We start from the raw sequence: 24,361 nt of genomic DNA on the forward strand, positions 1-24,361 counted from the left end.
ATATTTCGGTCTGTTAAGGGTTGTCCTGTGAATACCAGCCCAGTAAGGCGATGGTATTAGGACAAAATAGAAAGGTGTGAGACGAGCTCTGACATTATTGAACAGAAAAACTCTGCACATATTTGGAATGAATTCATACAATTTCTTAAAATACAAGAATTTATTAACAAAAATAAGTCAACTCAAAGTCAAACATATTTCAATCAACAAACTCTTTACTATGCTAAAACAATCCAACTAAACTACCTAGCAGAATTAAAGAATAAGGAATACTAATGGGCTATGTACAATATAAACAAGTTGATTAAAGATGATTGAAAACCATGACCAAAAGAGTGATGCAACATTACCAGGCAATGTTATTTATGTTTGAGAACCAAGGATTATCTTGAAGAATCTGGAAATGAAGTTAAGTTAGTCTTGGAACCAACTTAGGCAATAATCAGCAAACGTTTAGACAAAAATTCACAGTGCAAGATCAGATAAAATATTATTTTAATAAAATAATGTTTTAAATAATGATCTGCTGAATAAAACCAACCTTCTGGATGACAATTTCCCAACGGTGTCTAATTAGCTGCCTTTATTTATTAAAATAATATTTAAATAAATATTATTAAGGGAATATTTTGGAAAAGAGCCAAATCTTTCTGGAGAAATGGGCTTAATGATGTTTACTTAGTTATCAAATTTAGTAAAATAATGTTATGGACACATTATTTACTGGATTGAAAACTAAACCTTTCTGGGTAAATATTATTTGGCAGCAAGCACTGTCCTTACCTGTTAGCAGTTGAAGCTAACAAAGAAGCTGATAGCTTAGCACCAGAATCAAACCCACACCTTTAAAAATACTGTCAATAAAAGGGTTAAAATGCATAAGCGCGGACGGTGCGTTATGGCCGATCTTCTGTGTTTAAAATCACCCTCTAAATAAAGTTTGTCTTTAAAACACACAGACAAAGAACACAAAACTGAACATGTGTGCTGCAGATAGTCTGCTAGCACCAAGATAGCTGAGTTCAACACAAACAAAACCAAACTTCATAAAATGAAAAACGTTTAGATCATTTCAATCTAAATCACTTCTATGTTATTCTGCCCAAACACCTAACCTCATGAAGTGTGGTGAGGAACGTTGTCCAAGGCGGAGAAGTTTGAAGAAACGTCCACATTCTTTAAACGGTTAAACAGCTAACTTCCTTAGCTGTGGGGAGTTGCGGCTGTTCTGTCAGCCGGTCTGTGAACAAACGGTTAGCTTCTAGCTAAACTCCGTAGCTGTGGATGAAAGACGGCCCGGTTCTGTCCGCCAACCGCACTGCATGTTACCGTAACCACGGTGATGCGGTCTCTGCTGTCTTCCTTCCAGACTGGGAGACCACTCCGCTCGGCTTCGTAGAGACCGCATCTCTGTAGGGAACTTCTCTGGGACAGTTTGCTTCTGCAGGCCTCAGAGAGAAAGTAAGCAATTCTTACACCTTAATTTCCCCGTTCCCCTGAATGAAAATACCAGATACACAGACAGTATTTCATTCGTACTCAACTTTGCATATGACCAATGATTGTATGACATCCCTGAACCCAGTTGAAACGTTTATGTCTGTTTGCCAGCAAAGAGACATCAGGGTGCTGCCTCTTCAATCCTGGTCCCGCAAAGAGGAACAGTGGAAGAGGTCGGCTTGTTGGAGAGGGGGTGCTCTTATTCAGACAGTGGCATCATGGGAAGTCTGCTGCTACCCCCCTTTCCTCAGTTGCTGGAAGTCAGTTAAACGCAATTTATTTTGAAAGTTCCAGAAAAGTCCGTACCAGAGTTTTAATGTTGTTTCCATGGCTGGGTCCCAACACTTTAGAAGTTCATTATTTTTAGATGAGAAACTAGAGTAATCCTAATATAATCATATAAATATTGTTCATTCATCTTTTATGCCACTTTTTCCATAGTTGGTCACAGGGAAGCGGGTGCCTATCTCCAGCAGTCTACGGGCAAAAGGCAGGGTATGCCCTGGACAGGTCGCCAGTTCATCGCAGGGCAACACAGAGACATACAGGACAAACAACCATGCACACAAATCACACCTAAGGGCAATTTAGAGAGACCAATTTACCTAACTTTCATGTTTTTGGATGGCGGGAGGAGTACCCGGGGAGAATACATGCATCCACAGGGAGTCGAACCCAGGACCTTGTTGCTGCAAGGCAACAGTGCTACCAATTGTGCCACCATATAGCCCCATATCAAAATTAAAGTTTCTTTAATTACTTTACCAGTTTCCTCTGTTGAGGAAATGCCAAAGTTGCTATATTTAGCCAGAAAGTCCCAACAATTTTTACTTGAAGCTACAGGCTCATACAACAGAGGAAATGCACATCTAACCAGGTGATTATCTCTCCCTCCTCACCATTCTCAGGTTTACCAGTTCTTGCCTCTTTCAGTTTTCCTGTTACTCACTCCTTTATTTTTTTGTAAGGAACTTTCATATGTCCAAACTGAGTGGACAAACAACCCTCAGCCTGAAAGTCTGTGTTCACATATTACAAAAATAAATGAACAAAACAACTAATAACTAGCTCTGAAAACTAAACATCACCAATCAATTCTAAAACATCTTACTTTGGACGAACCCTTGCTGACACTGTAGCGCCCCACTTTTCTAAATCAGGCAGCAATCAAAAAGTGATTTCTTCCTCTCTCCCTCACTCAGCTGCAGCTAATCCCTGTGCTATTGTCTTGCCTTTTGCGGTTCTGTTTGAACATTAAAACTTGGTTTTATACATTTGGGATCTCACATTTAGTAGAATAAAACAAATCCAAGCCTTTTATTTTTTTTCTCCTGGGCACAGTGAATGATGACAACACTAGTAACGTTTCCTACGGTGAACCAAAACTTCATAACTGGAAGGACAGCCCAGTCCAAAGCAGCGTGCACAGCTCTTCTTCTACTCTGTCTGTAACATTAACAGCAGCTACAGTAACAGCTGTTGTTGCACAAAACATACTCACTGGTGCTTTCTATCCCCATCTACCATAAAAACATTCCGTAGCACACAAAATTTTTTATTCTCATTCACAAAACACTAAAGTCCAGGGAAAGCTTTAGCTGGGGACATGTCGTCTAAACGGGGGACATCTGGTAACCCTACATTAAAAGTCCTTGTCTTGACTACGTCTAAATGACAAAAGGCATCGAGTAACTCTCATGTGATTGGTTGATTTGCTATTTTTGTTAACAAGCATCTGAACATTAAAACAGCCAGTGAGTGTATATTTCTCTATTTGATGCAATCAAAAACTAACATGTTCATGTGTGTTAAAGATTTAATGAGAGACAAACATTGAGAAGTTATGACTACGTTTTAAACGCTCAACAGCCATGTTGGATTTTGAGGTAAGGAATGCTGGGAAACCACTGATTTTCACTCATTTACTTTTAATTTAAGATCACCATCTTCTTTATTTTTCCAACTTTGAATTTGGGACTGTACTTTTCAGATTTGCTTTTGTAAAAAGTATTTAGACATTTTCTACTTCCACTCTATAATTATGCTTTACTTGGTTATGATTTATTATTAAAAGAAATCTCAACAAAACAAATTGAATTTGTGGTTTTAATGGGAGTAAATATAAAAATGTTCAAGACATATGATTACTTTTGCAAGGCACTGTAAAAGTGCACAAAACCTGTTCTCAAATATGAAAATAAAAATTTATTTTTTTTTATCCACCATTCATCCAACCTCCGACCATTTTTCCTTTTCATGTCTGCCCTTGCACATCATACCAGTGCATTAGTATAATAGTCATATTCCCAAGCCCATATATCTACATTGCATCAGGCACATGTTATTTTAACCACAGTTTCCATTGGGAAACAACTCACTTGAGCAGTCTTTACAATTTCAGTTCCTGTCATCCACACACCTTGTCATACATACTTTCATCTTCACTATCTAAAAACAAAAACAGAATAAACAAATGTTTCACAGTGCAGTTTCGCAGTGTCATTGATTTAATTATTACATACAGTGAAGCTTTGTGAAAATGTCTGCATTTCACCAAGATTGACTGATATGGTTTTATCACATTTAAGGTTTTTATCATATAGTGCTTAAATGGTGAGGCTTTAATGAGTCTACTGGCAGTAGACAGAATAACAATGTGAGTTTGTAGAGATTGTAATCAATTCACAAGCTCAATCAGCCCTTACAGAGCAGAATTCTGCCAACTCAGAACATTTTTAACATTTTAGACTAGGGTAAGATAACAATATTTGTTTATTTTAAACTTCTACATCTTATCATTAACAATATTTACACTGTCATGAAACCAAGCAAAACTAGAAAAAAAAATGCATTGTCTGCGAAAATGCAATGTGAAGGCTGTAAGCTTAAATGTTTCAGATTAATACTACTGAAGAAGGTTAATATAAGAAAACTTCTAAAAAGAAATCCATTGGCAGGAACTTTGCAAAAGCAGAACTGTCCATTTATCTGTTGAAGATGCACAACTTTTACTTGAAAATGTTGAAGAAACTAATGCCAAAAAGCTAAAACAGTTGTAAAAGTATAAAAAGAACAGCAGATACTTTCATCTCTGAGTACATGAAGAAAAAGGTGCCAGAAGGCCCTATCAGTCCGGACTGATTTTTCAGCCCCCATTATTAGTCGTGTTGGAGCAGTTGCAGGTGACCTACGACTTGCAGGAGCGAGTCAAACGGAATGGGGTGCCATCGCCTCCCGGCAACCGTACCACCCACGTCACTGGTCCATGGTGGGACTGACGGGACCAGCGTCAACAGCAGAGACGTAATACAGATGCTGTTGGTGCTTCCGAGGCTCCTCCAGTCACCGCTCAACAACAGCTGCTGTTTGTCTGGATGCAGCATTGTCATGGAGAGTGGCAGCCACAAAAAAGGATTTTTGGGGGGGGATATTTGTATGAATGTTGACAATATTTTTGAAGTAAAACAAAAACTTGACCCAAAGAGCAAACTTCTTGAAAATGTCAAGCACACAGTCAGATCACACAATCCTGCTGTAATCTCTCACACATCCTCCTCACAGAGTGAGACTTTTAAATAATCATTTAAAGGTGCCATGATCTCACATTCTCCAAGTAGCACGTCTCCTGCTTCTCCATCTCTCCAACTTGATTATGAGACCACGTCAGCACTTTGCTTGTACAGACACAACATTTTAACTCTCTCCCTCTTCCTCCTCCCACCTTTTGGTGGGTGTGAGCCCAAAGGTCATACAGCAGGAGCCCTACCCTAAACTGCACCTCACAGGAGCGCCTAGCACACACAACCTCTCTGGCTGTGCTGTTGCAAGTCTGTGCATTGGAGTCTTAGCTGAGGCAGACCTGCAGCCTATTCAGTCCAGGCTCCCTAGGGTCACCCTAGAGCGGACATCGTATCCAGAGGGGGGCCCAAGACAGGGACTGGAGCCTGCATCCAAATCTAATCTTCCAGATTTGGAGCAGGTTCGGTAGAGCAGAGGCAAATGGGAAAATGCTCAGTGCAAACTGGTTGTCTCTGAGTCTGCAAGACGAACCCTGGCAGCAGGAGGACACATTCGCGCAATGGCCATGGCCTAACACACTGATCTACGTATTCCCTCCAGTCCCACTAATCCCACACCTCTTGGACTGGATGTGGGAGTAACTGCTGAGAGTGGTTCTGGTAGCTCCAGAGCGCAAGGATGCACCTACAGCATTTGTTATCAGAAAGACTTAAGAGAGGCTGGGGCTTTCCCAGGATGTGGTACACATGATTCAGGGCACATGAGCAGCCTCTACCATAGCATCCTACACAATTAAATGGACAGCTTACCCCCGGGGTGAGGCCCACACAGCAGTTGGGTGTGGACTAAGGTTTTTAGAGCTTGCACTGAAGAGCTTGCCCACTAGCCTCAAAGGGCTACGCCTATACTCAAAGAATCTGGGGTTACAGTACATAACCAATGTCTTCTTATGAGAAGTTATCTTTGTACTGAACAAATCAAGTTAAACCAGCTTTAGTGAGTTATGCTTCATTCATTACAGGTCTGACATGTCACACAAAGTGTAGACTGCAGCTAGAATTAGAGCTTCAGGAGCCACCATACACAGACATACATATCCAGGAAGTGGACTCCAACTGTTGTATTCCCTGTGTTAAGCAATTCCTAAACCAGAGAAAATATCTGAAGCGTCTTACCTGGGTTAAGGAGAGAATGGACCGGACTGTTGCTCAGTGGTCCAAAGGCCTCTTTTCAGATGAAATTACATTTGACAATTCATTTAGAAATAAAGGTCCCTGAGTCTGGAGCAAGAGTAAAGAGGCAAAGAATCCAAACTGTTGGTGTTGGTCTGCTGTGTTTTATCAAGTCTAAAGTCATTGTAGTCATCTACCAGATAATTTTTTAACATATCAACCTTTCTTCACTGTAAAGAGGAAGATGAGACACCAGAAGGCTTCTATTGGAGTCTGATGGCTGCCATGCTATGTTGCACTTTACATGAGTTCTTACCAAGTATTGAGAATATATACTGTACAGTACATGAGCATACTTTTCAGTTCGCTCACATGTCTGCCCTAAGCCATAAACATCAAAATGAACAGCAATAAATACTGAAATATATATGTGTGTGATTAATCTCTTTAATTAATGAGGTTTAAATGTTTGAACTGAATTACTGAAATAAATTAACTTTTTGATTATATTACACTTTATTGAGAAGCAACTTGACTCAAACACTATTTTAATGAATTAAAAGCCATCTATTTGTCACAAGGTAACAATGTTCTGTAGCACAACCTATTCACTTTTTTGATGTTTGTCACAATATATCTTGTAGAAAACTGGCACTCTGCCTCAGCTCTAGCTGGATCACAGCCACTCAAGACGTCCCAGTTCTTGTGATGTTTTCTGTAACCCAGAAGGGATTTAGGGGGATTCACTACAGCTACCAATATGTTTCACTGACAACAAATAGAACTGGAAATCTATTGATGGGCAGTGGCCAAGGTCCTGTTATGCTAACATCTGGTATACAGTATATACACACACTGAAGCTATTCAGGTCCTGCTAATAAATGCAGTGATGTGAGGAAGTATTTGCACTGTTACAAATTTCTTATGTCTTGGGGTTTTTGGTCAAACTTTTTCAGATAATCAAATTAAATTGAATATTAAACAAAGATAACCTCAGCAAATACAAAGAGTAGATTTCAAATAATGGTTAAATATGTTTAGAGAAAAAGCTATCCAAACAAACCTAATTTATTTTTTTTTAAACTGATGTAAAGAAAGTCAACAATGCATTAGAAACAAAGTCAATGGCATCTATAAGTCTTGAAAGCAAACCACAGTTAGAGCCATCATGCCCAAATGGAGAAAACATGAAGCAGTGGTAAACCTTTCCAGCAGTGGACAGCCTAAAAAATTACTCCAACAGTGTGCTGAGACCTAATCTAGTAGGTCACAAAATAATTTAGAACAACATCTTAAGCACCGCCAGCCTCATTTGAAATCGGAGCAATATAAACAAACTGAATTTGAGTTGAATTTGCCTTAGTTAAGGTCATGGTTCATGATTCAACAATAAGAAAGAGACTGGGCAAAGGAAAAAAAAAAAAAGTACTGTAGTGTTACCCAAAATAACACAAATGCCTGTTTCACATTTGCCATAGGTGTTGGGAATCATATTGAGGATTCCCAAGACTACTGAGAAAATGTTGTGTAAAGGGATGAAACAAAAGTGAAACATTTTTCAAGGTTGTTTTTTAAATCTAACATAGAAATAACTGAGAATTTCAGATAAAGCACATCATAAGTATTGTCAAACATGCTGCTGGTAGTGTGATGGTCTGGTAGTGCTTTGCTGATTCGACTGGCTGCAGTTGATTGAACTATGAATTCTGCTCTCTAGGAGAAAATCCTGAAGGAAAATGTTCAACCTTGAGCTCCAGCATTTGTGGGTTTGTACAGCAGGACAACGATCCGATGCACACCAGGAAATCCACCTCAGAATAGCTCAAATTAAGGAAAATCAAGGTTTTAGATTGGCCTAGTCAAAGTCCAGATTGAAATCTCACCGAGATGCTGTGGCATGACCTCAAACAGACTGTCAATGCTTGAAAACTCCAGTTAGGCTGAATAAAAACATTTACAAAGAAGAGTGGGGCAAGATTCCTCCACAGTGATGTTGTGATTATGAATATGAATATATTATTTAATATTTTATATTAATAGTTTAATATTTTATTAAATAATATTTTGGTCTGTTAAGGGTTGTCCTGTGAATATCAGTCCAATAAGGCAGTGGTATTAGGACAAAATTGAAAAGGATGAGCCAAGCTCTGACATTATTGAACGGCAAAACTCTGCACACACACAGAATGAATTCACACAATTTCTTAAAATGCAATAATTTATTAACAAAAATAAGTCAACTCAAAGTCAAACATATTTCAATCAACAAACTCTTTACTATGCTAAAACAACCCAACTAAACTACCAAGCAGAATGAAAGAATAAAGAAGACTAATGGGTTATATACAATATAAACAAGTTGATCAAAGATGGTTGAAAACCATGACCGAAAGAGTGATGCAATATCACCGTGCAATATTTATGTTTGAGAACCAAGGATTATCTTGGAGAATCTAGAATTGAAGTTAAGTTAGTCTTGGAACTAACTTAGCCAATAATTGGTATACCTTTAGACAACTATTCACAATGCAAGATCAGGTGAAAGAATGATTTGTTGAATAAAACCAACCTTCTGGATGACTAATTCTCAATGGTGCAAAGTGGGGCTTTTATTCAAACAGTGACATCACGGGAAGCTCGATGTTACTTTCTGTAAATTCCCTCAAAATGCTGGTACTTAAATAATGAAAGGTAAGCACTTTGACATACTAAGTTGTCAGCACTAAATAAATGCTCAGGTGTCACTAAAACAACTCAACTGTTTTTATGTTTACAATTTCTACAGGAGATACAGAGCAACGGCAAAGCCGCATGAAAATATTACTAAATATTAAATTATTAAGTATGGAAAAAATACTGAGCAACAAAATGGTAAAAACTGCATTTTCTAAATAACACAACTTGGTTTAAAAAAGTGAATAAAGCTCAATATCCCAGTACAACATTTCGCTTTCATACACACAAACACACTGGGAACACTAAACACTTCAAACAAAAACATGAAGAACAAAGTATCAAATTTGTTATCGCTCTAATGAAAATGAGGAAACATGAATACACTTTTCTTTACAAAATAAACAATTACAACATATACTAAATAAATCTTGAATTTTTAGCTTTCCTATGAATCACTAAACTAATTTTGAGCTTTATGACTGCTCTGTCTTAAGAGCTGCTACACATCTGTGGTACATGCAGCCAACTGGTTTCTGGCACCCGCAAACAGATAATTCAAACCAGGACCATTGGACTACCTTCCACACTTACTCTGCATATCTTGATTTTTCCTTACAAACAACATGTCTGATGTCACCCTAAAAGTTTTCTATTGAATTGAGGTGCAGGGATTAGGCTGGGCACTCCATAATGTTAACCTTGTTGGCCTGGAACCAAAATGCTGTTCCCTTATTAGTGTGTTTGGGGTTGTTGTGTTCTTAAATAAACGTTTTAAAGCCATTTGCTATTTGGCAGGAGGGAACGTTACCTCTTCGAGTTGTTTTGCTTAATGAAATGTTTAAGGGTCGCTGTACGTGATAACAGGCCTGCTTCACAGAGTCTATAATAGATGCTTTAATCAAAGTAATCTTTCTGTCTGGATTGACCCATTACACTCCAATTTTCAGAGGAATGCAAAATAACCCGGAGGTATAACATTTGTTTCCTTCGTCCTGAAATAGGTTGGGTTACAGGGTTACCTGGTTGATAACCACATAATGGTTAACCACATTAATTGAAATGAACACGGCTGTTATTTTGAACATTCCCCTTCCAATACAAATTTTAATCATACTGAATCACCAGCATGCTTGTCAAAAATATTACCTATTAGTAAATTGTTTGCTACGTAAGCATGTTTATTTCTTTCCATATCAGTGAAAATAATTGAGTGTGCAGGAAAGGTCTTTAAACTAAAAATAAGGCACTTTTTAAAAGGTAAACTTGGTATTTGCTTTAAAAGCAAGTAGTTGTACCAATTTGTTCGCTATCTTTCGTTCCAGTCCGGCAACTGAACATGTTTCCTTTGATTGTAGTCCTGTATGTTTGGTATGGTAGAAATATTTTTTATTCATCCTTGTTGTCAATCAATTATTCTACATGTTTATTTTCTTCACCACCATTTGAGTTTTTTGCCTGCTTGAGAGCATAACCTTAGACATAGCTAAGGGTACATGTGAATATTATCCTTAGAAAACTCTTGAGTCTTAAATTCTAGGAATATTGCTAACAGTGAATGACTCTGTATGGTGTTGGCTAATGAACATTGGTAGAGGTGTAGAAAAAAAAGGTTGCTGAATTAAAGCCTGGTGTCTCTTGGTAATAATCAATAATCTATAATGTAGAACAATAGGTTTTTTTCTAAGAAGGTTGTAAAGAACCCAGGAAAAATTGCATTGCTTTGTATCTGATTATTCGTTTCTAACATTGCTTTGGGATAGGTTGTTGCTTATCGTGATATTCTGCAAATAACAGAATGTTGCACAAGACATCTGTTGAACATAAAGGTCAGAGTAGCTGCAAGGTTTCTGACAGCAGCACAGGAAGGCAACATAATGCCATCCACAGTATACAGAAATTAAGTATGCTTGGCTTTAATTTAAAGGTAAAATGTACAGTACATATAGGCCGTTATGAAGTGGCAATGTGATTTTCAACTTTATTTCTTAAGGTCAGAGCTTAGTCTTATCAGCATAACAGCAAGGCTATCTTTGCTGTTTTTTGCACCGCTCAAGGTGGCAGCAGGTTGGAGTAACTCTGTTACTTTTGATTCTGATTTATTCTTTTTTTGGGAACTATTTCTCTTGTGGTGGATACAGTTGATTTTTTTTGGACAACTGTCCACTCCGGTGTCGGATGCTGTGCAGCTTGGAGGATTTTTCTTAATACTTAATATTTTTGGACGTTTGCTATGATGCATTGCCATGGCAATGGGGTTGTTTCTTACAACCGGGAGCAGCTGATTAATATCTCAAAAGCTGAAATAATACTTCGACTACAACCCCAAATTCCTGATGAGTTCAAAAGGAGACGCCGTGGATGCAGAGCAGGAGCTAAGAGAAGAGAGAGAAGGAGGAAGTTCAAACCATCTCTTCCGTCGATTATGATGGGCAATGTGAGATCGTTGGGAAACAAGTTGGATGAACTCCAAGCCCTACAAAGGACCCAGCCAGAGTACCGGGCATGCAGTATTATGTGTTTTACTGAGACATGGCTGCAGGATCATATCCCCAACTCCAGCGTCTCTGTGCCGGGCTTTTTAACCATACGAGCATACAGAGATTTAAAGAGGAGCGGCAAATGTAAAGGAGGTGGACTAGCAGTACTTGTGAACAACAGATGGTGTAATCTAGGACATGTAACTGTGAAGTGTCATCTCTACAGTCCAGATATTGAACAGTTGGCAGTAAGTTTTCATCCATATTATTTACCCAGAGTTCACCAGTGTTATTTTGGCAACAGTTTACGTTCCACCTTCCGCTGTTGCCGACACTGCATGTGATGCCATCAGCTCAGTTGTTGCTAAGCTACAGACACAAAACCCCAATGCTTTTGTGGCAATTTCTGGTGATTTTAACCATGCTTCACTCTCTGCTACACTTCCAATATTTCAACAGTTTGTCAGCTGCTCTACCAGAGAAAACAAAACATTGGATTTGTTTTATGCAAATGTCAAGGACTCATACATCTCTACAGCAAGACCTCCTCTAGGCAAATCAGATCACAATCTTGTTTTTTTCTGCTCGAAATATAAGCCCCTTGTTCAGAGGCAACCTGTAATAAAGAGGACTGTGAGAAAATGGTCACAGGAAGCTGAAGAAGCTCTGCAAGGTTGCTTTGAGGCTACAGACTGGGACACACTGTGCCAGCCACATGGAGAGGACATCAATGCCATGACTGAGTGTGTAACCGACTATATAAACTTCTGTGTGGATAACATCATCCCCACCTTAACCGTGAGATGCTTCCCCAATAACAAACCTTGGATCACCAGTGACCTGAAGGACCTGCTTAACAAGAAAAAAAGAGCCATCAGAGAAGGAGACAGAGAATTATTGAGGAGTTTACAGAAGCAACTTAAAGTCAAGATAAGAGACAGCAAGGAGGTGTGCAAGAAGCTGGAGAGCAAGCTCCAGCAAAACAATATCAGAGATGTGTGGACAGGGATGAAGAAGATCAAAGGCTTCAAGCAGAAGGATGATCAGACCGATGGAGGTCTGGACAGAGCCAATGAACTGAGCACATTCTTCAATAGGTTCAGTTCAGAAACAAGCTTTGCATCCTCCTCTCCTGCTCACAGCCAAACAGACATTCCACCCTCCTTTGACCCACAGGATACACAGCTGTCCAGTAACACCTCACATTTGTTATCTTCCACCTCAGCCCTAGACCCTTCTGCTTCTACATGTTTGCCTTCAACCATATCAGAAGATGCTGATGCTTCCTTTGCTTCCCCCTTCCACCTGTGTGTCACAAGAAGTCAAGTGAAGATGCAACTGGAGAGACTGAATCGGAATAACGCTGCAGGTCCAGATCATGTCAGCCCTAGAGTCCTGAAGGCCTGTGCAGAGTAGCTCTGTGGGATTCTGCAGCACCTCTTCAACCTTAGCCTGGCCCAGAAGAAGGTTCCGGTGTTGTGGAAGACCTCCTGTCTAGTTCCGGTACCAAAGAAAACTCACCCATCAGTCCTCAATGACTATAGACCTGTTGCTCACATCATGGAGGTCCTAGAGAGACTCCTGTTGGCCCACCTGAGTAAGCAAACAGTAAACCATCAGGACCCCCTTCAGTTTGCTTATCATTGTGGAGTTGGAGTTGAAGATGCCATCATACACCTGCTTCAACAAACCCACTGTCATCTGGACAAAGCCAGCAGCACTGTGAGGATCATTTTCTTTGATTTCTCCAGTGCATTTAATACAATCCAACCTGATTTTCTTTATCAGAAACTCCAGAAGACTCAGGTGGAGGCCTCAACAATCTCCTGGATTAAAGACTACCTGATAAACAGACCACAGTTTGTGAGACTGAAGGGTTGTGAGTCTAACCAGGTAGTCAGCAGCACAGGAGCACCACAGGGGACTGTACTCTCACCATTCCTTTTCACTCTGTACACCTCAGACTTCCAGTACAAGACAGACTCCTGTCATCTGCAGAAATACTCGGATGATTCTGCACTCGTGGGGTGGATCAGAGATGGACAAGAAGCTGAGTACAGGAAGGTAGTAGACCGCTTTGTGGCATGGTGTGGAAACAATCATCTCATTTTGAACGTGACTAAAACAAAGGAGATGATTGTAGATTTTAAGAAAAACAGGAATAAGTCAAAAACTATTACTATCATGGGAGAAGAAGTGGAGTTGGTGGAGGAGTATAAATACCTCAGTGTTCACCTGGACAACAGACTAGAGTGGAGATGCAACTGTGAAGCCATCTACAAGAAGGGACAGAGCAGACTGTACTTCTTGAGGAAGCTTAGGTCCTATGGTGTTTGCAGCAAGATGCTGCATATCTTCTATAAGTCTGTTGTGGAGAGTGTGATCTCTTCTGCCATCATCTGTTGGGGAAGCAGCATCAGAGCCAGGGACTTAAAAAAGCTCAACAAGCTGATAAAGAAGGCTGGCTCTGTTCTGGGGACTCCTCTGGAACCTCTGGAGATCATTGTGGAAAGACGGATTCTTCATAAAATGAAGAACATTATGGAGAACCCTGAGCATCCTCTTCATGAGACTTTCCTACAACAACAGAGTGTCTTCAGTCAGAGGCTTCTTCAGATCTGCTGTAAGACGGAGCGCTACAGGAGATCCTTCCTGCCCACAGCCATCAGCATCTACAACGGCTCTTTGAGGAAACCCTCATAATGAGCTACAACAACATTTAATTTCCCTTTGGGATTAATAAAGTATTTTTGAATTGAATTGAATTGAATTTGGTAAATACACTGAGTTATACAAAGAGTCAATATTCCCAGTGTTAACCCATAATTATAAGTTATGTAATTCACCAAGACATGCTAGTTATGAAACTGTAGGGTTGAAGTTCATTACGGTTTGTTAATTTTCGTTTCCCAGCATATGAGAACTGACCACATGTTCTCAATGAAGATAAGATCTGGAAACATTTTGAATTCGGTTTATTTTTTGTAACACAGTAAATGTCATCTCAAAGCACTTTGCGAGAAAAAACTATTTATTTCCAGGTAAAGAACTAATACAGATCAAATTAATGCTAATAGAATCCTTTATATGTAGACAGATTACATTAATTGCTACACTGTCCAATATGATCCTAAATGTAATAGATGACAGACTAACTAAACTTGTAATGCCAATTCACCAAAAGTTATCTATGCATAGAATTCCATCAGAAATGTCCATCAAGTGCAGCATTCCTTCATCCTAAACAGCATGTGGCCATTGGTAGACGGTGTTAAGATCTTTGACTCAATTTGTTATCAGTTCTGCCTTGTTCTAGTGATGTGACGTTCACGAACGAATCGATTCTTTCGAACGGCTCCTTACCTTGAACGATAGGACTCAAGTCTTAGTTAGAGAGAGCCGTTATGTTTTTTACTACTTTGCTTGCTTATAATGCTACTTCTTCAATTTAATTTAATTTTAAACTGTGTAATATTACTTAGGCGAGTAAATACGGAAACCAAAAAGGGGGTAGGTACGAGCTTACAGAGAGCATACTCAGTGCTCACTGTTTGTTTTCCTCACGTGTCGAGGCAGCAGAGTGTGCGGCGCTGTGTGCAACCTGGCTGCCACGGCGACACATGCAGTGGGAGACAGGAGGAGACGGTCACAGTGTGCTCCTTGGTCGAGGACGAAACAACACGTGTCGCAACAAAAAAAGTTTGCTCATTTTATTCGGTTAATGGTTACAGCTAAGTGTTGTTCACCATTAGTAATGGTTATATGTAATAGTGCAGTTGGTGATTTTAGTTTCTGCCAAACCAACAAAGGTGCCTTTTTTTCTATTTTGTTTTATTTTGCTCTTTTGTTTCTATATCTCACAGCATTAAAATGCTATTAATGGACACAACACCTATAGTAAAGAACTTCATAGAGATTTAATATTTATGTTTTGATATTTTATACTAATTCTATGGAAAATATATAAATAAATAAGATTTTTTACATGAACATACTGTGGTTCTATTTTGCAGCTTTTAAATAAAAATATTTATCTTAACAGATGATTTAGCTTAAGTTGTGAATTTCACCAACTCAGGTCAGGTTTCTCCAACTTAATATATTTAACACTACATTAGGGGTAAAATTGCTTGTTCTTCGAATTATGCACACTTTCAAAAACGGATCATTTCAACGGCTCTTTGAAGTCAATGGATCATGAAGACTTGGTTCCCTTCAAAGAGCCAGAAGTCCCATAACTACCTTGTTCTCTGTCATAATGGAAGATCTGTAAATTATCATTCAATTATGCCTGGATTGCTTGAAGGATTTAATCTTCAGGATCATTTTTACCCCTTCTGGTTTTCCATCACAGTTCTTGGACAAAACTATGTCAAGAATATATATATATATTTCAAATAAGCCTGTTTGTGAAAAAAATATATTAGCCAAATATTTACCACTCGGACAGCCACAAATGGTCATTTTCTGCATTTAAACCTCAATTAATTCACCTTGTAATTTTACAAGAAAGATAATGTTTCATATAATTAGCTAAAGTGTTTTACAAACCAAAATAACACCAAGATAGAATGTATTTATTTAATAGACGAAGTTTAATTATACATTAAGCTTTTACTTATCTTGCCAACATATTTCTAAGGATATTTATATTATTATAACTTTTTACACTATTTCGAATGAGGCTAATAAAATTATTTACAACCCACAGCTAGCACTTATCACCTCTCTTCGCCTAGCACAACTCATGGCTTTGCAAATCTACTGCAGGTGTCAGAGGTTTTATTATTAGTGCAGCTTCTCTGCCCCTGCGGAACTGCCTCCTTTGTAGATTCTGCTGCACTTTTGAGTCCTGATGGCTTAGATTACCACCTTGTTTCACCTGCCTTGAAGACAGTCTACTCTCCATAAGCTCCTCTCCCATCGTGGGATTTAGATGCCAGTGAGAATATGGGCATTTATTCCTGCAAGGTCCAGTATGTTATAAAACACATCAACTGGCCATCTCCAAGTACCACCCTTTACTGAATAATTCCTTGCCATCTGATCCAGAATATCCACACAGTATTTCATGTTATTACTGCACTGACTCAGGCGCTTCCTTTGGCCCATCTGTGATGCCCACAGCCGGGTGCACAGTTCTGAAAATACAAACAGTTTTTTGGAGCTTTGCATCTCCACATTTCAGCACCCTTGTAGAGAACAGGTCTGCTGCTGTTTGGTGGAGGAAGATAACTTGCACTTCGTTTTCCCAGAGTGCCCACCAGGCTGGTCTTCTTGGCATGCAAGGTGGTAGAAAATTTTCTCAGTATCAAGCCAAGTCAAGTTTATTTATATACCGCTTTTCAGCAACTCAAAGCACTCAAAGTGCTGTACCTGAGGAAAAATATTACAATGATACAGAAAATCAAACACAGAAAAACAAATCAAATGACATTAATAATCCTTGGGCGTTTACTGGTAAGAGCTGGTTCTAATCCAATCTTTCTGATAGAAGTAATTAGATCATTAAGTCCTCTGTGGTAAGGAATTCATCCTGTGCTAGAAGAAAGGTCCAAACTTTCAAATACTAATAATGTTTGGCTTTCACTAGTATGAAATAGTTGTAATACAATCCTTCTAAGAAATCTAAAAATCTCTGGTCATTGGTGTAAAAACAGCTTTAGTCCAAATTTTCAAATGCTAATAATACTTGGCTTTCGCTGATAATCCTTCTGAGAAATCTAAAAATCAATGAAAAGTAATGAAATCACACATTTGGGGAAAGTAAGATAGGAGGAAAAAAAATCAGTATACACAATACCGTCTGAAGTAGTACAAAAAACCTCAGCAGGGGTAAGCAACACACACATAGGTAAAGATTTAGCAAGGGTACGGTGGAATCTTGAGGGTGCGAATATATAAGTCTGAGTGTGTTTGCAAGAATTAGACTGTCAACACTGATAGAAGCACCATTGTTCTGGAGAAGAGAGGTGGAAGTTTGATCAATTAGCCGCACAGCTGGTAGGGAAGTGCTGGAGAAGAGCATCATGTTTATATAACATCCAGGAGATATTTTGTCGATAGCCAGTTAGCAGAAGTTGCTAGCAATCAAGTTTTTTGCAAACTTGTTCCTGGTAGCAGAGATCAGAGCGAACCAGTCATTCACCAGCCGTGCATGTCTGGTTTCCTTCTTGTTGAAAAAGAGAAATTTCATGATCTCTTTGAACCTCTTTCTACGCCAAAACAAATTCCTTGTATGTCCAAAAACGTACTTGGCAATAAAGCTTTTCTGATTCTGATTCTGATTCTGACATTGTTTGCTTAAAAAACATAGTATGGCTCCCAGAGGCGGACTATCGGCTGGGCTTGAAGCAAGCAAAGAATCATTTCACAATTCTGATGTTTAGTTAACGATGTCACTGAGGGGAGTGGACCTCCGACAGAGCAACTCAGCCAGCTCTACCCGCCTCGTTACATAGTTAACGGAACGTCGGTGTTGGCTAGGACGTAAAACGCCGCCAGTTTAGCAGCACCCACTGCAGCCAGGGAGTTATTATAGAAAATAAAAGCCAGTAAAAAACACTTTCGAAGCTACAAGCCATGGTTTGTGTATAATAAATAAATATTGATGTCCTACTGTCCTGGCTTCATGCTCTCCACACCTGCTCTGCAATGATTTGACATTCATGGGCAAATTATTCAAAATTAATTTCCGTGAATGGAATGTACTGAACCATTTGCGGAAAAAGATTTACTCATCAAAACATGTTACTCCATAGTACATACTGCACACAACATGGCTCATAATGGCACACCAAGAACAGCGCGGTAGCAGTCACCTTTTTTGCGCTCACCATGCCGGTATTGTCTATCATCTACAAATGCCATGATGTCCATGTCATCATGAAAGACAATAACACCGAGCACAAAAAGAAAGGTGACTGCTGCCGCACTGTTCTTTTTCCACTGTACTGTTGTTACAGATAGGAGCGGAAAATACGCCATTGCTGAAATGATGTTCTCTGTGTGTCCTTGGTTGGCTAAATGCTTCAAACTGTATTTTGAGAGCGACACCAAGTGAAATGAATATACACTCACCGGCCACTTTATTAGGCACACCTTGCTAGTACCAGGTTGGACCCCCTTTTACCTTCAGAACTGCCTTAATCCTTCGTGGCATAGATTCAGCAAGGTACTGGAAACATTCCTCAGAGAGTTTGGTCCATACTGACATGATAGCATCACACAGATGCTGCAGATTTGTCGGCTGCACATCCATGATGCGAATCTCCCGTTCCACCACATTGCAAAGGTGCTCTTTTGGATTGAGATCTGGTGACTGTGGAGGCCATTTGAGTACAGTGAACTCATTGTCATGTTCAAGAAACCAGTCTGAGATGATTTGTGCTTTATGACATAGCACGTTATCCTGCTGGAAGTAACCATCAGAAGATGGGTACACTGTGGCCATAAAGGGATGTACATGGTAAGCAACAATACTCAGGTGGGCTGTGGTGTTGACACAATGCTCAATTGGTACTAAGGGGCCCAAAGTGTGCCAAGAAAATATCAACCACACCATTACACCACCACCAGCCTGAACCGTTGATACAAGGCAGAATGGCTCCATGCTTTCATGTTGTTGATGCCAAATTCTGACCCAACCATCCGAATGTCGCAGAAAACGAGACTCATCAGACCAGGCAACATTTTTCCAATCTTCTATTGTCCAATTTTGGTGAGCCTGTGTGTATTGTTGCCTCAGTTTCCTATTCTTAGCTGACAGGAGTGGCACCCGGTGTGGTCTTCTGCTGCTGTAGCCCATCCGCCTCAATGTTGTGCATTCAGAGCTGCTCTTCTGCATGCCTTGGTTGTAACGAATGGGTATTTGAGTTGCTGTTGCCTTTCTATGAGCTCGAACCAGTGTGGCCATTCTCCTCTGACCTCTGGCATCAACAAGGCATTTGTGCAAACAGAACTGCTGCTCTCTGGATATTTTCTCTTTTCTGACTGTTCTCTGTAAACCCTAGAGATGGTAGTGCATGAAAATCCCAGTGGACCAGCTGTTTCTGAAATACTCATACCAGCCCGTCTGGCACCAACAACCATGCCACATTCAAAGTCACTTAAATCACCTTTCTGCCCCATTGTGATGCACGGTTTGAACTGCAGCAGATCATCTTGACCATGTCTACATCCCTAAATGCACATTGAGTTGCTGCCATGTGATTGGCTGATTAGAAATTTGCGTTAAAGAGCAGTTGGACAGGTGTACCTAATAAAGTGGCTGGTGAGTGTATATCTTTTCACACAGCGCAAATCATGTCCTTTTCATTGTGGAGGACCGATCCTGACAAAATAAAAAATAAAAGCAGAAATATATATATTTTGTTTTTCCTTTTCCTTAGACATGCATTTTCACCAAGAAATGGAAATATTTTCTTTTTCATTTTCCTTAGACATGCTTTTTCATCAAGAAATGTAAATATTTTCCTTTTCCTTTAAATACACCTCAGTTTTATCACATCATACAGCAGGGAAACAGCCAAGTAAAAACACTTACCTTCATCCCCGCTGATGATGCGATCTCCTTCGGTTATGCTCACGACATCTGGGGCACGGCACCAAATTGTTGAGGTAATAATAATTCTATCACTGATATCCTTGCGGCCTCAACCTCTCCCAGTCCGGATGTCAGGAGAAAGAACAGATGAAGAGCAGGAAATTAAGATTAACACAAGTTTAATTTGGAAGAAAATAAGTCCAATGATTTCTAATGCAAAATGAATACATACAGAATAACACAAAGAAAGAAAATTTACATAAGGCCTTACGGAGAGATCGCAGGTTTTCAGCAAAGCATGGCTGTCTTTACCCAGATGTCTCTCCCATTGCAAGTTCCAGAACATCTTTATACCATTGACTTCAAAGTTTACTGACTGTGCCTTCCCCTTTTGCAGTCTGGTGTTGTAAATCAGCCAAGCTCCCTTGTGGTATCTATACCATGCCCAAAAGTTGACATTTATTGCTTTATTGTCCCTACAGCCAGCTTTTACTGCTTGCAGCTGCCGAGAACCTCCCAACCTCTGTTTCACCCCTGCTCCATCTCGACTCCTGCTGTGATCTGTGATCTCTCCTCAAGGCTCACTCATGTTAAATCTCAGTTTAATGTTCCCACATGCAAACTAAACTAATATCATGAAAGTACATGATTTTAATTCTCAACACACTCTTCAGCAACCAGGCACTTAAGGCGCTGTACATAAGGAAAAACATTACAATGATACAGAAAATCAAATAACAGAGGTAATTAAAAAATAGAATGATGAATAAGAATAATGAGAATAGAATGATTGAAAAGAAAATGAAAGGAAAATTGGACTGCAATTTAACTAATAATGTTTAGATGGCACAGTCAAAGGCCACTCTAAACAAATAAGTTTTTAATCTTGATTTAAAGCAACATAGGATTTTGGCGCTTTTACAGTTTTCTGGGAGTTTATTCCAGATTAGTGGAGCACAAGAACTAAAAGATGCTTCTCCATGTTTGGTTCTGGGTATGCAGAGTAGATTTGAGCCAGAAGACCTGAGAGGTCTGGTTGGTTGATACACTGACAACAAGTCTGTAATGTATTTTGATGCTAAGCCATTCAGTGATTTATAGACTAACAGAAGTATTTTAAAGTCTATTCTCTGAGCTACAGGGAGTCAGTGTAGGGACTTTAGAACTGGGGTGATGTGCTCCACTTTCTTAGTTCTAGTGAGGATGCAGGCAGCAGCATTCTGGATCAACTGCAGCTGTCTGATCGACTTTTTAGGCAGACCTGTGAAGACACCATTGCAGTAATCAATTCTACTAAAGATGAACGCATGAATTAGTTTTTCCAGGTCCTGCTGACACATTAGTTCTTTGATCCTGGAGATGTTCTTTAGGTGATAGAAGGCTGACCTTGTTACTATCTTTGTGTGCACAAACTTAGCAATAAAGCAGATTTGGGGTTTGAGTTGTGTATTATTGCTAGTGTTGTCAGGATCTGTGCCATGTCTGTGTGTTTTGGTGTTTTACTGTGCTAAGCCTCTAGATGGCGTTGGAACCTGGAGGAGAGGTGACAGGTGTTTTCCATCTTCCTGATCATCTCTTAAGGAGTATTTAAGGAGGAGGCTGCCAGCTACTCACTGCCAGAGTGTTGCCCTTAGTGGTACAACTCAAGCCACATTTATCTTTGTCCTGACTTTGCCCTGTCTTGTTGTAATTTTGGATTTTTGCTACATTACAGGAATTTGCCTGAACCTGACTTCGAACGCAGTGTCAAACACTGTTTGGATTGCTGATGTCTGGAGAAAACCCTCAAGCTTCATGAACCAAGACCCAAGCCTCCTGTTAGTTCATTGGGCTAAATCGGCTGGCAGCCTCCTGACTCCTTCGTTCTATGGACCTCCTCCAGCGAACCCTGTCCACCCTCCTCCATCCACAGTGCCAACACCAACAAACTCTGGATCCACTGACATTCGTGCATTCCTGTATTCACCGTCTTCAGTCACACGGGTACACTTCCTCTTAGTTTCTCCAACCCCCTCTGGCGGATCTCTCCTTCAACACAGTAAGCTAGAATCATTGTTTTGCATCTTACTCCTGATTACCCCCTGCTTACCATCTTGCTTATTTTTACAAGCTGCATCCCGGTTCTGGTTTCTTGCATCTACTAGCTTCCTTTGTAAATAAAATCCTTACTGTCAAACTCTGTCTCCTGATTGCTTACTGCATGTGGGTCAAAGCTGTAAAAAACATTATGATAGAACACTCTGGCCAATCTGACCCAGCAGAAGCTTTCAGGAGAACCCTTTCTGAACAATATCATCAAATCCAAACTCATGATTCCTCCCTCCGTTCCCTAGTTGAACAGCAAAGACAAACTAATCTACAAATCGTGCAACTACCCTCCTTAGTGCAGCATACTCGAATGAGAGAAAGAAAGAGGTCCCGACTTGAGCAAAACTTTTTCAGGTCCCGACTTCCTAGCCTAACTACTCAGACGTTTTTCCCCACATCTATCTCAAGTTTCTGAGGGTGAAACGATGCAGGTCGGGCGCACTCGCCTTTCCCCCGAGGAAAGACAGAGACGCCGCCAGACAAACCAGTGTTTTTACTGTGGTTCTTCTGAGCACTTTCTTGCTGACTGCCCCATCTGTCCTTCAAAACCAAAAGATCAGGTCCGCTGGTAAGTGAGGGGAGACTGGCGGACCGTTCACTTACCATTAGACTTACAGTGCCTTGCGAAAGTATTTGGCCCCCTTGAACTATTCAAACTCTTGCCACATTTCAGGCTTCAAACATAAAGATATAAAATTCAAATTTTTTGTGAAGAATCAACAACAAGTGGGACACAATCGTGAAGTGGAATGAAATTTATTGGATGTGTCAAACTTGTTTAACAAATAAAAAAAAACTGAAAAGCAGGGCGTGCAATATTATTCGGCCCCCTTGCGTTAATACTTTGTAGCGCCATCCTTTGCTGCAATTACAGCTGCAAGTCGCTTGGGGTATGTCAGTTTTGCACATCGAGAGACTGAAATTCTTGCCCGTTCTTCCTTGCAAAACAGGTCGAGCTCAGTGAGGTTGGATGGAGAGCGTTCGTGAACAGCAGTCTTCAGCTCTTTCTACAGATTCTTGATTGGAGTCAGGCCTGGACTTTGACTTGGCCATTCCAACACCTGGATACGTTTATTTGTGAACCATTCCATTGTAGATTTGGCTTTATGTTTTGGATCATTGTCTTGTTGGAAGATAAATCTCCATCCCAGTCTCAGGTCTCTTGCAGACTCCAACAGGTTTTCTTCCAGAATGGTCCTGTATTTGGCCCCATCCATCTTCCCATCAATTTTGACCATCTTCGCTGTCCTTGTGGATGAAAAGCAGGCCCAAACCATGATGCTGCCACCACCATGTTTGACAGTGGGGATGGTGTGTTCAGGGTGATGAGCTTTGTTGCTTTTACGCCAAACATATCATTTTCCATTGTGGCCAAAAAGTTCAATTTTGTTTTCATCTGACTAGAGCACCTTCTTCCACATGTTTGGTGTGTCTCCCAGGTGACTTGTGCCAAACTTTAAACGAGACGTTTTATGGATATCTTTGAGAAATGGCTTTCTTCTTGTGCAGTGTACGACTGATTGTTGTCCTATGGACAGACTCTCCTACCTCAGCTGTAGATCTCTGCAGTTCATCCAGAGTGATCATGGGCCTCTTGGCTGGATCTCTGATCAGTCTTCTACTTGTTCAAGATGAATGTTTAGAGGGACGGCCGGGTCTTGGTAGATTTGCAGTGGTCTGATACTCCTTCCATTTCAATATGATTGCTTGCACAGTGCTCCTTGGGATGTTTAAAGCTTGGGAAATCTTTTTGTATCCAAATCTGGCTTTAAACATCTCCACAACAGTAACTTGGACCAGCCTGGTGTGTTCCTTGGTCTTCATGATGCTCTCTGCACTTTGAACAGAACCCTGAGACTATCACAGAGCAAGTGCATTTAAACGGAGACTTGATTACACACAGGTGGATTCTATTTATCATCATTAGTCATTTGGGACAACATTGGATCATTCAGAGATCCTCACTGAACTTCTGGAGTGAGTTTGCTGCACTGAAAGTAAAGGGACCGAATAATATTGCACGCCCCACTTTTCAGTTTTTTATTTGATAAAAACGTTTGACACATCCAATAAATTTCATTCCACTTCACGATTGTGTCCCGCTTGTTGTTGATTCTTCACAAAAAAATTTTATTTTATATCTTTCTGTTTGAAGCCTGAAATGTGGCAAGAGGTTGAAAAGTTCAAGGGGGCCTAGTACTTTCGCAAGGCACTGTAGGATCCGCCAGGGGGATGAGTGGAAGACAGCCTTTAAAACTCCATTAGGAAACTTTGAATACCCGGTGATGCCTTTTGGACTGAGTAACGCACCAGCAGTTTTTCAGTCACTCATAAATGATGTTCTAAGAGACTTTTTGAATGTTTTTATCTACCTTACCGACAT

The sequence above is a fragment of the Girardinichthys multiradiatus genome, chromosome 21, assembly GCF_021462225.1.
Source record: "Girardinichthys multiradiatus isolate DD_20200921_A chromosome 21, DD_fGirMul_XY1, whole genome shotgun sequence".
Lineage (NCBI taxonomy): Eukaryota > Metazoa > Chordata > Actinopteri > Cyprinodontiformes > Goodeidae > Girardinichthys > Girardinichthys multiradiatus.